Below are 14,359 nucleotides of genomic sequence, written 5' to 3'. Positions count from 1 at the left end.
GGGTAACCAAGATGTCCTAGGGACAGCGTGTAATGTTCTTACAGTCTCTACATGAGGTATTGTCACACAAGTGTCCTCCCGGAATGACCTTTCAGGAATGTCCATGACAGTCCTGTCCTGAAGCGAGTGGTTGTTCTCGGTGACGGGTTCTTCTGGCACTGTGACTAACACAGGTTGAAAAGTAACTTTTTTCCTTGAACAACTCTTGTGCATACTGGGCCACTTCTTGGGTCCAAGCCTCATAACCCCCCTTTTTCCAGTCACGAACATCTGTCCAATGGGGGTGTAAGTCACAAGCTACACACACATCGTCATACACGTCTTCGGTAGCTAAAAAGTTGACGAATCTTTTTTTCCTGTTGAGGTCGAGAAGTATCCAGATGAAACCGCAAGGCTTTGAGCAAAAGGAGTCTCTCGTGACCATTTAAGGCCATTGGGTGGTAAGTACTGATCGTAAAGAGTCCACAAGGAATCGGCTGGTAAACGAAATCCCAGAAAACAAGTCACTAAGACACACACCACTTGTCGACCCAAATTCAATGGATACAGTTCTTGTAATAATCGATGGTAATGATCCACGGTTTGAATATGGTCATTGAGTTCCTTCTACGGAATCTGTTCAATAAGATGTGACGTAATCCGTGGCATGGCAGCCTGATTTTATAGTCTCTTTGTTTCGGAAGCAATACAGGTAATTTCTAACTAGACATCTTCGTTCTCCAGTAGGGAATCTAAATCTTGCATACTGTAACCGAAACGTCAGAGTTTGTCTAGATGTTTCCTCTTCCGCTAAGCAGATTCCACGTAAAATATGTCGGTAATCCTTTAACTCGTCTTCCTCAATACGTTGCAGTAGGTGAATCTCGAAGCAACCAAAATTACGAACGTTTAGTTCATTCACGAACTGAAAGTGTTCAACAAGGTCTGACCACCGAAACAATTTCTGACGAATCAGTCCTCTTATACCATTCAGGTACCAGTGGTTAAAGATCTGGTGACGTAACGGATGCAACTGTTCTTTACGTTTGACTTGTATTTTGACCAGCTCTCGGTAAATGCGTTCTCTCAGCTCCACAGGCAAAGCACGAATGTTCTCTTGTAAAGTATCCATGAATAGGTCATGCTAAATCCTCTTTTGTCTGACACAAGACATGTACTGTTTGCACAGACATGGTTTTAATTCATTGTCGAATCTAAATCGTTGAAACACTAATCTATACGTTACAATTCGTTCAGAAGTTTCCTCTTTCACTAAGTCGACATTGCGTAAAAGATGTTGGTAATTCGTTAACTCTTCCTCTGGAATTGGATCCAGTACGTTTACAATGTAGTAGATAGAATTATCCATACCAAACCATTCCTTTTTAAAACCAGGGGGTCGTTGATCAATGTCTGTCCAATGGAACACTTTCAACTGAATCAGTCCTTGTATAGCATTCAGGTACCAGTGGTTCAAACACCGGTGACGTAACGGATGCAATTGTTCTTTACGTTTCACTTGTATTTTGACCAGCTCTCGGTAAATCCTTTCTCTCAACTCCACAGGCAAAGCGCGAATGTTCTCTTGTAAAGTATCCATAAACAGATTATGGTAAGTTACTTCAATGTCTCGGTCCCACTAAGGGTAAGTAACGACAATTCGGTGACCATCGAGCGTGTTCTACGTAGGCCGAACCTTGTGGTTCCCAGTGGTGAAGTGACACACCGCAACTGAAGCACTTGACTTTATCTCCTTCGCCCACGTGGAAAAATCCGGCTCTGGCTAATTCTTCAGGGGTCGGTCCTCCCAGATACTTAGGCCATTTTCCTTTGAACGATTGAAGACGATTTTCAAAGTCGCAGTATTCCGACAAACGCACAGGAAACGAATATTCGTCTTTCACAGGTTCGTTTCGATGAGGGTTGGGTGACATGAACAGGAGTTTGCTCAGGACTGGATGACATCCGTAGGGAGGTAAACGTGAAGGTCGACATTCCCCTTTAAAACGAAACCCAGTAATGTGTCCAAGAGGACGAGTGGCATCGCTTTCGCATCACTCAGGTTTGACACGCACAGCATCACTTTCCATGATAAGGGTAGTGAGAACAAAGTTCCCAGGATGCTTTACGGCATCGCTAAGGTCACAACGTACAGCATCGTACCCATCGCAAGGCTCACAATCGCATTCCACTTCCGAAGCCCCACACTTGAATTGAATCTCTGAAAGAATTCATATTGTTCGCTTGGTCTTGGTAGTCACAATGAACTATCGATCTTGCCTAGGGTTCCTTTTTATATAGAGACTAATACCGACGTGTCCATACGACAACGTAAAGTGATTGGGAAGTCTCACTCGCTTCTGGTACACGATTTGATAGACTTTTTCCAAGGGTCGACTGACGATGTGATGAGTGGGTAAACGTACAATCTTGTGGGGTTGATAGGTGGTCACTTTAAAGTGTTCATCTTTTCCAGTCTGCAGGGCTTCTTTCAATACCCCAAAGTTGACCACTCGACTGGTACGTAATTCAGAGTCAATCCTTTCACTTTACACTGCGTGTGCACTTCTCCTTGTTTGTCCCGGTATTCGTAACCGTAATTTTTAGGACCGCCACTGGCGAAACTTAGAATCTTGTCGTCGGGATGCTCGTCTGTCCAGGCTCCTAAACGGTCTCCTTCGATGTCAGGGTGCTGTTGACTCGGGTGATGGATGTAAATGCAACTGTCCGTGTCAAAATACAGGACGCGTTCCCCTAACAGTTCTAAAGCTTCGTACAATTTTAAGCGAGCATGAGCTGTCACGTAAGCCGCAATGATGACATTTCCAAAAGGGTCGTCTTGTACAAAGTCCAGATCTTCTTCGTAATTGACCAAGATCAAATCCTCGCGAACGACGTCCACGTGTTTCATGTATTTGGTTTTGTCGTGAATCATCTGGAAGTAGCGGGAAGGTTCTGTCAAATATTCCGCCTTGGGTAAACACGGGCGTTGTGCCATTTTACCCCACAAGCAATTTAACATCACTTTGGCAAACGATCGCCTGCCTTCGTTTTTCTCGAAGTGGTCTAAAGGAATACCTTCTTGTTCATAGTATTTCTCTTTGAATGTCTTTTTGTCTTCGGAAGTGTGACATCAGGAAGGATAGCCGCTGGCTTCTTGCTTCAGTTTCAAAAAGGCATCCACGTAGTCGGCGAAAATGTCTTTCTGCGTGGGGTCACCTTTGTGGTATTGTTGTGTCTTTCGAAAGTGACAAATTTCGTACACTTCTAACAGTTGGTATCCCATGTCCAAAGCTTTGAACAATTCTACGCTGACCCACGTCCCCGTCAAAGCCCGTTCTTCCTGGGTGTGCTGACAAGGATGATCTTGGTTCCACGTTTCGGCACAAGTACGGCACAAAGGAAACATCAGTTTGCCATGGCAATGGTGAGGTAGCACGGGATGGTAAAAGTTCGTGGGAGGCAAAACTTTACACTTGATCAGACCTTCGTATTGTCGAACGTTTTTCAGGTCGATGTGTTCCGTCAACAATTGCGGGTGCCCTACAGGAAAGTGACAATATTTGCACACGTAGGGATACAGCGAACACACGTCCAAGTATTTGATTTCTTCTCCTTTCTCTTCGTCGGCTTGGTACAGCAAACAGGTGGCATTGGTTCTACCTCCGCACAAACTATCCCTCGGGTTCAGCGGGTCCATGAACTGGTAACATTCCACGAGGCGTTTAAATTCGGGATCGATTTTCAAACGCTGATCGTACTCGTGTTCCCACATTTCCACCACTTGGTATCCTTGCTGTTCTAACTTTAGGCGTCGCTGACAAGTGTCCTGGTACAAGTCTTCCATGGTTCGTTGTAAAAACTGATTTTTAGTGCTACGATCAGGGTAACAGACGGGACATCCGTGAAATAAGCAACCGTTAAACTCATACACGATCTTGGGGTTTTCTAAGTCCCAGCCATGGACCGAATACATTCCGATGGTCCTTTCGCCTCCTCCGTTGCGAGCATGCTGAATCCATTTGCCTTCCTTGTCGCACAAGTAATGTAACCAGCGTAGGGCTTTGACCGAGTATTGACGCTTGACATAGTTGGTCGTTTGAGGACTGATGACAGCCACGGTCTTTTGAGGCATGAATCGTTGGCGGTACACTAAGGAACACGCTTTGGCAATGGTGCAAGCTTCTTTCAAAGGATCGACCCCTCCGTGTTCCATGAACAGCTCTCGAAATTTTCCACAGCAACGCCGTTAAATGTCCACATCGGAACGACAATACTTTAACATTTCTTCCTGAAAGTCGAAAGGGTCGGAGGTGTGAGCCTGGTATCAAGCGTAGAAAGCTTCTCGTTGTTCGGCACCCATGTTGCCGGGGTCGTGATAGTGAGCCTCAGGCAAATGGGGTAGAACGGCGTGTTGATTGGCTTCCGTATTGAAAAAGTGAGGAAAATAACCTTTAGCCATTTCTGTCATTCCAAACGTTTAACTCATTCGACTCAAAGGCATGGCCAAATAGCTCATCGAATCTTTAAACTGCACTTGTCCCACTTGCATGAAAATGATTTTGGCTCCGTTCAAAGTCACTTTAGGACGTTCGATGCCATGTTCCGTATAATACCTCAAAAGAAACTGTCCATCGTATCCGGAGAAATTGTGAGCCATCACTGTGGCATGACGATGACAATCTCCGTAACGTTCGATGTTCTCTTGGCTCCACGTCTTGTGGATGGGGTCTAAGACCAATTGGGCAAAATCGGCTAACGTGTTCGGTCCTCGAAAGATTTTTTCACGCCCTCCGGGAATCTTGCTGCAGTGAGGGCAATGACTGAAAATAGGTTCTTGAATGCACTTCTCGCACGCTCTATGAGCCACGTAGAAATTAGGAATGTGAATGCCAGTCTCTTGCATGCATTCGAAATCGAAAAAGATGAAATTGCCTTTCTTCTTGTGACCGTCCTCTTTCTCTGGTGGGGGTTGGTATTTTTGCACGTAGCATTGGTGTTCCAAGTCCACGATGTGATGACAAATGTGACATTTTTTTTTCCTGAACATACGTGTGCCTTGGCATTATTGGTACGTAGGCCTTGTCCACACGTAGGGCACAATCTCAAGAGTTGACAAGCACATTTCTGCTGTGAACCTTGCGTCTTCAGATGTTGTTGGTAACAGGCAGGGCTGACAAACGTACGCAGACAAGCAGGACAATGTACTCTTTCTTGTCCTTCGCTCAGACTGGGTGGAGAGGCCGAACATCCTGAGCATTTCCATCCGCAATGTTTGTGTTGCTCTCGATTGTTATAGCCACAGTCACATTTCTCACAGTAATAACTGTATCGCAGAAATGCAGTGATACTGGTAATGGTATCGAAATGGTCATCGTGATAATAGACATGAATGTATTTTCCGTCCTTAAAGTCTTTCCCTCGAAACAACAGAGGTCCGCGCACTTCTTCAGGGTGCACTTTCAAGGTGTATCGTGGAGCTAGGGCATCTTGCAATTTGTGCATCTCAGGAATGCCACAGGGTGTGTCTTTGGGCAAGTCGGCTTGTTGTAACAGGAGTTCTGCTTCGTTTTGTTGTTTGGCTCGGTCCGATTGTCGAATAGTTTTCCAGGCTCTTTTCCATCCTGTCGTGTCGTTCTTGTTGGCATAGGTTCGTCCAACCACGATGGCTCGGGCTAAACACATCTGGTCTTGAGAATTGTGAATTTGGACGAGACTCTTTTTGGAGCTGCGAAGGTCGTTCACCAGTAACACCTTATTGCGTTGTCCGGTCCCTTGAGGAGGAGAGACGTGGGTCATGTCCAGTGTGGCTTTTCCATCGGTGATGTCAAACTGGTCATTAGATTGTTGCACGTGTTGAATCTTGTCCATGACTTTGGAAGGAGTTAGTTCTGCAGGTCTGCTAAACTCGATCCAAACAGGGGATTTCAAACCGTCGTGTTGTATGGAAAGTCTCAAGCGATCGTCTTCTTTGGGTTGACATTGTCGCTTGAGTGCGGTGAGCAAAGAATCCCACACCCCAGTGATGAACCCTTCTGCTTTCTCTAACGGTACTTCAGCCTTGAAATCTTTAAACTTCACTGAGTATTTGTAAGCCGTGGTTCTAAATTTTCTAGAGGAGCGCTTTTCCGTCTCTCGAATGGAATAGTACTTTTCAGGGTTGACTAAGGGTTGCGAACTTTGTTTAGAGGGTTCGAATTCTGGTTCACTCATGTCCTCTTCAAAATCACTGGCATGAATTTGTGCCAAGACTTCAGCCCTGGTACAAGGCGATAGATCACGTTTCTGCCTCTTACTTTCGTCTTCTTTCTTCTCGAATGAATAGGATCGTTTCATCTTGAGTGCAAAACGTCAAATGACTCAAGTTTAAACACCATAGACTAATTTATAGTCATGGCAAACCAGCGTATAGAAAAGGGTGTGTCTTGTCTTTTCACTATTCATTTCACTCTCAAATCGAGCACAACGATGGAAGAGACTAGCCAATCGAACGTTTCATCAGAGCTTTGCGAGGGGTCATTAGAATATTCTCTTCAGACCAGCCGACGGACTACTCTCCTTCCTTTTTAAGATAAAAGTCAAGATACTTGCTATATCTGTCGAAAGAAAGGGCATTGGTCTTCAGAGTGTCCAGACCGTCAAAAAAGAAAAACAGGGGCTAGAAAAGACAAAAGTCAAGATATCTGTTATTATTGTCAAGAAAAAGGACATTGGTCTCCAGATTGCCCAAAAAAGAAACAAGAGGAGTCAGAAGAAAAGAGGGATTCTTCTTCAGAAGAGAGGGATTCTTCAGAGGAAGAAAGCAACCAGGTAAAGAAAAAGAAACAGGAGAAGAAAAGAAGAAGGGAAGAAAGTGAAGAGGAAGAGGAGGAAAAGACTGTAACGGTGAAGAAATTTAAAAACAGAGAGAGTAAAAAAAGAAACAGAAGAAGTGAATGTACTTTCTAAAGTGTTCTGTTGTGAATTGTGAATTGGATTGTAACTATTGAGAAAAGAATACATTAATTATATAAGGTAAGTGTCTTTGAGTTTTGGTTTTAAAATAAGAAGCTACACTCACGCACTCATATACACGTACTAAAGGGGTAAAATGGGTTGATTTTTTTTTTGTTTGAGTTATTGGCAATTGAAATTGTATTTCTTTTCGAGAGACGTGGGTGGCCCTGAAAAGGGCCTTTGGTTTTTTTGGTGTAGGGGTGAGTTTAAGCAATCAACTTTAACTGCCTTTGCCACGGCCGAGGCCTACTTCTGATGATGATGATTGGGTTGAAATCACTAAGGGTGGTACGGTAGGCTTAGTCACAGGGTTGGCGTGTTTAGCTCGGGAAGGTCGTATTCTCTTCGGTCGTGATAAAGAAGTCTGATACATTTGTTTCAGACTTCTTAACTCTACTAAAATGTCCAACAGTACCGTGACGGTTTGATTTTCACCCTCTTGTTTCTTTGCTGTTACTTCTTCTTCTATTTGTTTATTTCTTACCTCTTCTTGTTGCTGTTGCTGTTGCTGTAGGAGAAAAGCTTGTTCCGCTTCCTTTTGTCGTTGTATAAATTTCTCCAATTCTTCTTTCTGTCTCTGTCTAAAATTCTCCACTTGCGGTAATGAATAAGGAGACGAAGGTTCCGGAACAAATTCTTGCGAGGTAAGAAAATCCACAAAATCCTAATGTACCTCTTCTGAAAGTAAGTCCGAGTTCCCTTGGGCGGTCTCCACTGATGGTGCACCCCAGTTAATCGTTTTCTGAGTTTCCGTCATGTTGAATCACTGTCGCATAGATTGACTGCACACTTGCGCTAGCGAATCTATATAGACCACGTGACGTCACAGACTGCTGTCTTCGGATTGGATGCGGGCTGACTGAATTTTGTCACGCGTGTTTGGATTGGTCAATGAACTCAATCCGTTTCAATCCTTCCTCTCCCTATAAATAAGCGCAGTTCAGCGCAATCACTCACCTGTTCTCGGAGCCTCAAGATGTGGACCGACGTTCAATCTTCCACCCTTGTGTCAACAGTGATGTTCAGGACGGACATACCCATGCATGTCCAATCCAAGTGGACTGGTGTCGATAGGACAGATACTAGTCTATGGATGAGAAGAGTTTACATAGAAAGACAAGGATGCGTCAAGAGGGTACTTGTGTATGGACCTGCAGTTAGAAGGAGTTTAAGAAGGAGAAGATGTGACAGATGCCGTCTATGTTAATATTAACATAAAACCAAAGGCCCTTTTCAGGGCCACTCCTATTTCTCGAAAAGAGACTGACTTTCCATTGCCTACCCTTTTTTTTCTTTAAAAAATAGGGCCCCAACCCTATTCCATTTCCCTTTGAGGCTCAACAGGCCCAAACGTCTTTTTCTTCCAATGTTAAATTCCCTTGAGGCTAAACAGGCCCAGGGTTTTTTGCCCATGTTAAATTTCCATTGAGGCTAAACTTGCCCAGGGTGGTTAATGTTAAATTTCCATTGAGACTAAACTTGCCCAGGGGGGTCTATAATGCTAATTCCCATTGAGGCTAAACTAACCCCCTATACTACTTACGTATTCAGTCACTAATAATCATATGTGTATGTATTCAAATCACTAATAATCATATGTGTATGTATTCAAATCACTAATAATCAAATGTATATGTATTCAAATCGATAATAATCAAATGTGTATGTATTCAGATCAATAATAATCAAATGTGTATGAATCCAATCACTAATAATCAAATGTGCATGCATTCAAATAACTAATAATTAAATGTGTATGTATTCAAATCACTAATAATCAAATATGTATGTATTGAAATCACTAATAATCAAATGTGTATATATTCAAATTACTTATAATCATATGTGTGTATATCCAATCACTAATAATCATATGTGTGTGTATCCAATTACTAATAATCAAATGTGTATGTATCCAATCACTAATAATCAAATGTCTATGTATCCAATCACAACTAATCAAATATATATGTATTCAATTGCTAATAATCAAGTTTGTATGTATCCAATCACTAATAATCAAGTGTGTATGTATCCAATCACTAATTATCAAGTGTGTATGTATCCATTAATTGATAATCAAATGTGTATGTATTCAATCACTAATAATCAAATGTGTACATATTCAATCACTAATAATCAAGTTTGCATGTATCCAGTCACTAATAATCAAGTGTGTATGTATCCATTAATTGATAATCAAATGTGTACATATTCAATCACTAATAATCAAATGTGTATGTATTCAAATGACTAATAATCATATTTGTATAAATCCAATCACTAATAATCAAATGTCTATATATCCAATCACTAATAATCAAATGTTTATGAATCTAATCACTAATAATCAAATGTGTATGTATTCAATCACTAATAATCAAATGTGTATATAATCAAATCACTAATAATCCTATGTGTATGTATTAAAATCACATAATAATCTACTGTGTATAAAATCAAATCACCTACCCTATGACAAAATGTTCTTTATCAACAGTAATAAAAACCCTTGAAGTAAAGAATATTTATATATAGCCTTACAGATGGAGCAAATTAAGTAAGAAAATTATTTGTGCACAGAATTAAAACATATATTTGGGACTTCACAATCCTAACAGTCTGATTTAGATCAAATGTTTAAGTAGAGTAAATTTTAAGTATAATGCTGGTAATTGGAACCATAAAATGACCTATATTAGAAAAGATGTAGATTTGAATGGTTAATAGTCTCTGAGAGATGATTCACAAGGATTGTTCAAAGACATAGTCTTATTAAGTGTATCAGTTTCCACCATGTGAGACAGAAGAATTGGATTGTATCGACTTCTACCTTGAGAGACAAAAGAATTTTGACTGTCTCGACTTCTACCCTGTGAGGCAAAAGAATTTTGATTATTTTGACTTCCACTTGTTTTGTTTTAAAACAAAAATGGAGGAGAGGCATGCAATTTTAAAATAAAAATGGGGAGAGGTGTGCAGTTTTAAAATAAAATGGGGGAGAGGTGTGCAGTATTAAAATAGAGACATGAGAGTGGTGTTCAGTTTCAAAATAAAAATGGGGGAGAAGTGTCCAGTTTTAATGAAGAAGCATAACTCTATTACTTAATATAAAAGCATGTCTGACTGTTGAAGTAAATGTTTATATTTCCATATAGTCGATAAATTAGTTTCTTATTATATAATGCAATCCTATTGTCTCTAAATAAAATGTATCTATTTCTTTATTAAATTTTTAGCATACAGTACATACTTGCCTGTAAGTGAAGTCCAGATTCTGATCTGCTGTCGCATCATGAGACTATAGGTATGGGGTTTTTCTTTCCAACTCCCACCCCTTTATGTTGCATTGTATAATGTCTGTTGCAAAGTTGGATTAACAAGGGGACATGAGGGGACATGTGAAGTCGATATAAATACATGTGTTTTAATATTTTCAAGTAATAATACTTTATTCAGTAATTTAGACCACTGGCCCATATTACAAAATACAATTTAATACTTCAAAATCCTTGAAGAAGTACATTCTTTGCCTGAGCTGTTATTTCTGCTTAGCTTTTGTCCTAACCAACTTTGAGGTGAACAATAGACCCATGTACTTGTAATACACACATACTCAGTACGACTTTCTTTGAAAAATTATGGCTCCTTTTGGTTGAGATATCCCCCATATCTGAAAGCAATGATTTTATCTTTATCAAGATTGACCAGTTTTATCAGAAATGTTTGACAACATTTTTCGGGTTCTCAAATAGTTTTAATGTATCAGTGCAATTAGCTACATCATCAGCGTAAAGTACTGCAAATATAATATAAATATCTTCAGAGATAAATACACCTCTTTTGTAATCGAGTTTGAGCTGTGTAATCAAATCATTAATAAAATGTGGAAATATGATAGGTCTCAAAACACAACCTTGTCTTTTACCTAATGTACATTTGTAGTAAGTAGTTAAATCTTTAGGTGTTCTACGTGCATTTAAACTAACCACACATAAGCTGTCTCATACTTAGCCTAATACATGTATATAAACGATACACATATAAAGAACAGTGTCTGGACTGCTTTCAAGGTGTATTTCTAGATCTATAAAGACCACCTGCCCCCGTCCTAAGTCCCAAAGCCCCCGCCCCAAATCCAGCCCTGGTCTGTTGTAGATGGTTTATTCAATTATTTAACTGAACTGAGTAGATCTCTCTCAATAATGTTAGTAAAATTACTTCAGAGCTTGTCAGATATTCTGAACATGCATTCTGGCGTTAATCACACTTTTCTTATTTGATAACTTCCAGGATATTAAAATTGCTTGTATATTTAAAGAATTATGATGCGACTAGCTGTTTTTTCTACTCTTACAGTTCTCAATGAACAAAATACTATAAATGCACACTAAAGCGTTTTCCATATCATCGTTTCCGGATTTGACATATATTATCGCTATTGACCGGAATGCTGAGCTTAGGCACATATCGGGTTTTGGTATAAGCAACCAACCTGCCCGGAAGTCGAATATGTGGCTATTTGATTGGCCATAAAATTTAGTCGCGCTGTTTTCAAATATACACTGATGGTGCATTGTGAGTGTTTTTACCGAATGGTTTGTTATTGAAGCAGAATTCTTTTTAATGGTCATATCTTTTGATAATAGCCATAGGTTATAGTGTATAATCACAAAATTCAAAACAATAACATTACTGTATCTATTGACATTTGAGTGCATTTGTTCATGGGCTTGTGGCCTTTGTCGCCATTTTAATTGTAGCCAACACAGATGAGTGACTGAATAGCTATCTTTTTGTATGTGACCCTTTTTTGTTTTTGAAATTTTATTTTAGTTTCAAGGGTCATCCCGAAATCAGTGTCAGAAAAATTAAGGTTTTGTTATGTTATTGCGTTAAAACATAAGATGCCGTGTTCTATCAATAACTTCATTATATACAAATGACTACAGTGAGGTCTTAACACAGAGTGGCATCATAGAAGCAGACGCCTGTAGATAGTACCAGTGGAACTATGACTCATGAACAGAAGGTTCTGATTGGTCAGTTACATCTCACTTCTTACAAAGAAAAGGTTTTAATAAACTGTCTCAAAATTAATCATGAGCCATTATAGCTAATATATTAAAATCAAGCGCATCTTTGATAGCAATGATTACAATGATCAACGAATAAATCCCTAAGACAGACTGTGAATGCATTGTACATTTTTTAAAGATCATGTTGCTTGTTTGATTGCTGTTTGATGTACACAGCTGGTCCTTATCTCGAATTACCGTCTGTATTTAGTCCTACAATGTAAGACATAGCACATGTTCTTTTTGTTTTAGTGCTATGTCTTACTATCCAAATAACGGCCTTGTATAACGTGTTCCGATGTCAATGACATCGGAATGAGTACAGTTGTCCCTCTCTTATAAGGCCACCCCTATTGCAGCAGGGAAGTGGCCTTTCTAGAGGGGAATGACAAACGTGAATAATAAATACATATGAACAAAAGCACTAGTACATTTAAGTCTTAAACATTTAATAAATTCATTAAAAAATCACATGCATGTTGTGAAATGAATGTAAAACAAACTGTTTCATCGTTTTCAAAAGAATGTTATGAATAACCATTGATATAGTTTTAAAACTGTTTTTTTAATTATGTTACAATCTACATCATCTGTCACTTTGTTGGTAACAGTCTAAAACCAAACCAGTCTTGTCACAATTAAAAATATCCTTGCTGTCATATCCCAAGCATATTTTGTTTAGTCTTGTTCCAGTCTTCATTATTAACATCATCTGATTCTCCACTAAGGACAGAACACTTAATATTGTGTCGCACTTGAAATCTGTGCAACCATCCGTTACTTGCGGTAAAGTCATCATATCCCAATTCAACTGACAAAATTGTTGCTTTTTCTTGTCATTCAAATCAGGATACAAACATATCATAGCTCAAACAATCTTCCTTTCTCCGTCCAGTTCACCTTCCCACTTCTGCAGAATTGTTTCCTTATCTGTCACAATATTGTTATCTGAGTCTTTCTGACATTAGTTTTCTGCAAGGATCTTTGACCCCTCCCCCCCAACTCTCGGTCAGTTGAATCAATTTGACTTTCTCTTCTAAACTGAGAATTTTTCTTTTCCTCGATGACATGTTGATCTTTTTGCAGTAAGTTATTCACGTTGCCAACTGCAATACTGATAAAACAATTTTTTATGCATCTAAACAATCCGTCATGTGTTTATAAAGGAAGTGATCTTGTCACGTGATTTGTTAGTAGCAGTCTGGTACCCTATTGTTTTTATACATTTTTTTACACTAAGTGAGAGAAGCCAAAATGGTTTTGATATGTACCATTAACATCACGCAGATTTGACCTTGTGGTTGTTAGGATTTGTAATTTTGACAATTATTGTCAGTAGTAATAGCCACTGATTATCAAAATGAACAAGCTCAACATCTTACAAAGGGAAGCCATAATTATCAGAGTGACTAAACCGGACATCTTACGATAACACAGCAGTAAGCCTAATTGGATTACATGTACTTACCCTTTTGTTCGGATTAAAATTTGAGTCTTTCTCGGCTTTATGGAATAAATGGGGCTTCTCTTGAGGCGTAAATGATATAATATTAACCTTAATGGTACATGTACTTTAGTCAACACTTCTTTCAATAAAGAAAACCTGACATCGGGAAACATAAACCAGATTACTTAACACACATTATGAATAAAATACTGGTTCTTGATACATATTAAAATAAAATGCGTCTGCTTGTGAGGGGTAAATTTTATATTATTGCACTAATATGTTGGTCGTGTTAGCTGGGTGGCCTTTTGCGAGGGGTGCTTTTGAACACAAACTCGTCGGTGCCAACGGATTCTGGCCCTAAGGAGCAGGTGGCCACTGGTCAAGGAGGCCGTTCAAGAGGGGGACTACTGTAATCAAAGTTTCAGGAACATCTCACACACTTGTCAGCCTATATCAACACTTTTCCACTAATTTATATGTACTTAATATACTTGCTGTGCTGTCTTTATCCTGGCGGAATGAAAATATGATACTAGGAAATGGACGAATTTTCACGTTCCATTGCCATACATTTGAACTTGTTGCAGTGTCTGTTTTCGTAAATCATTGGGCAGATATTTTCAGAAAGATATACAAATCATTGAAAGCAAAGCCAAATTATTATTTTATTAAAGATTTAACTTTAAAATCCAAATTCTGTAGGTCAGAAATGTATGGGACAATGCTATGTTGTGGAATTCGCGAGATGTGTTTTAAGGTGTAAGCTATTTCCCGACTTGACACATATTTGTGAAAATACTGGGGGAAAACAACAAATCAGATCCTATTTAACCATTGCCTAAATAAACTACAAGGA

General features: G+C 39.5%; 1 protein-coding gene across 2 annotated transcripts in view; it reads left to right on the top strand.

The window, feature by feature from the left end:
• Positions 1–11,496: 11,496 nt before the first annotated feature.
• The window catches only part of LOC149796386 (chromosome-associated kinesin KIF4A-like), a 130,833-nt gene continuing 127,970 nt past the window's right edge, over positions 11,497–14,359 (top strand). For both annotated transcript variants that reach the window (XM_089961065.1, XM_089961064.1), the window contains exon 1: positions 11,497–11,553. The gene's annotated coding sequence lies outside the window, so the exon portion shown is untranslated. The remainder of the gene's footprint in view (positions 11,554–14,359) is intronic.

This window comes from Sinohyriopsis cumingii, chromosome 6, assembly GCF_028554795.1.
Source record: "Sinohyriopsis cumingii isolate HCF-2022 chromosome 6, ASM2855479v2, whole genome shotgun sequence".
Classification (NCBI taxonomy): domain Eukaryota; kingdom Metazoa; phylum Mollusca; class Bivalvia; order Unionida; family Unionidae; genus Sinohyriopsis; species Sinohyriopsis cumingii.
Note: the sequence above shows the minus strand (reverse complement) of the source record. Positions and strands in the feature narration are given on the sequence as shown.